This window comes from Hemitrygon akajei, chromosome 9, assembly GCF_048418815.1.
Source record: "Hemitrygon akajei chromosome 9, sHemAka1.3, whole genome shotgun sequence".
In the NCBI taxonomy this organism is placed as follows: Eukaryota; Metazoa; Chordata; class Chondrichthyes; order Myliobatiformes; family Dasyatidae; genus Hemitrygon; species Hemitrygon akajei.
This window is the reverse complement of record NC_133132.1, coordinates 115384303-115386408: the sequence shown is the minus strand read 5'-3', so window position 1 is coordinate 115386408 and position 2106 is coordinate 115384303.

The window sequence follows — 2106 nt, the reverse complement described above, 5'->3', positions numbered from 1 at the left end:
TTTTAAGGAGTTTTTGCTCTATTTGTTCACAAACCCAATAACAACGAAGTAACTCAATGGCACATTCTACTTTTATTGTCTTAATTATTTCTGACGCAATTGAAATATGATCCTGATGTACTTTGTTATTAGTTTTCAAGCACTGGCTGGAAAGCTGTGTTTAAGTACAGCTTCTGTTGATTTGGGTCAATTAGTCCAAAATCTAGTCCCAATGTATATATGAGGCTTGTATTTGATTGCTGTTTGATAAGATGAGAGATTACTATAAAATTTTAATTGGATTAAATTGGCACACAGTTAAATCAGGATTATTAAATTGGATTTCTGGCAAATACAAATTTAATGTATACTCAATATTTGTCATAATACCAGTGATGTTAGAACTAACTCCTTAATCATGGGCAAAGGTTTAAAACTGTCACTGGTTATCTGCAGTTATGCATTTAAGTTGAATATAAAAACCCCCCATCCTTCTTTTTACTGAATCCCCATTGATTCTAGCTGTAAAGCATCAAAAGCATCTTTGTCAAGTCGTCTTGGTAACATTCTTTTGAATGGTTCTGCCTGGGTTGAGGAATTTTCGTTGGTTTGCTACGAAGAAGGGAATGGATTTCTCCCTGTTCTCTTTAGTTCATCAGGTACCTGCCTCTAAATAAAAATCAGTATTTTGAACGCTGAGTCATTCTATGGCAGCAAAGAAGGAAAACCTGCTGCAGACTTGACATATTTCTTGCGGATGGTACCTCAGCCAAGAACTAGGTTTATCACTCTCCATTGTGGTCGTCTTCCACCCCAAGCCCTCAGCAAAATTTAGGACCTTACCTACAGAATAAAATTCCATCTCTCTAGCTGCATGTTCTCATGTAGATAACCTTTGCTGGTGCTTGTTGAAACATTACATTAGTGTATTTACTGAGGAAGTGGCACCTAATGAGGTTGCAGACAAAGTGGTAGGCCCATCAGCAAAACTAGGAAGTGGCCAAGACTAAGTTCAAAGGGGTTAAATTAAGGTTAGCAATTTGACCAAGAAATTTAGGTTGCTTTTTCTCCTGCCTGCAGAACAGGAGTTTCCAACCTGGGGTCCATGACCCCTTGCTTAATGGTATTAGTCCATGGTATTAAAAAAGGTTGGAACTCCTGATGAAGGTGTTTCAATAGAAGATCATCGTGAGATTGACTGAGCTTTTTCCCTTTAGCTTCATGTACACTTGTTTTCAGCATGGTAAAAGGTTCAGATGCCACTACCTGCATGCCAGTTAGGAGCAAGATAAAAAATATGTGACTGATGGTAGACCATTGGAAGACCATTGTCCTTTTAACTGAACAGTTCTTCAAATCTTGCAGTACAAATCCTTGGGATGAAATGGTACAGGCTGTTCATTAACTATTAAAGTTATAGTGGGATAAAGTTCAGCAGTTGGTTATAGGTGTCCCCCTCCAGCATGAGAGATGTTTGCGGAATGGAAATGTTACTCTAGCAATTTAACGAATCACTAACCAAAAATCTGATGCGGAGTAAAATTAGTTACAGAATTTAATATGGAAAAGCAAATGCAAAGGAAACAAATTTTGATATTTATTGTTAGTCACAATATTGTAGGGCAATAAAGTTTGAATATAGCATCACCATGTTAATTGGATTGACAGTCACTTCTGAAACCCACCTTTGCCGTGCCTTCTCCAGTCCGAGGACATGTGAACAGATGTCTGTGTTTAGCACTGCCAAGCTCACGCCTCCAAGACATTTTCTCTGACACCCATCATTATGGGGAGCCCCAGTAGCCATAGCAAACTCATAACAGTTTCTTCAAGTAATCTTTTGGCCTTACTCCATTTCTAGATCATTTTGCTTTCATTCTTCAGCCCCTGAACACCTACACCATCTTTCTCCCATGAGCCAGTGACCTCATATCCTATCCTTCCCAAACTTTTCCTAATACAAAACCCTCGTCCATCCATGTTTAATGTTGATGTTGACTATCAGACAATGAATTTGTCAATTCTGGCAAAATATTTTAATACGTGGTAGCTGGGAGTGGGGAAGAGTTTCATCCAGATAGAAAGGAAATACAGGGATGAATTGCTAGCCTGGAATTTGCAATTGGC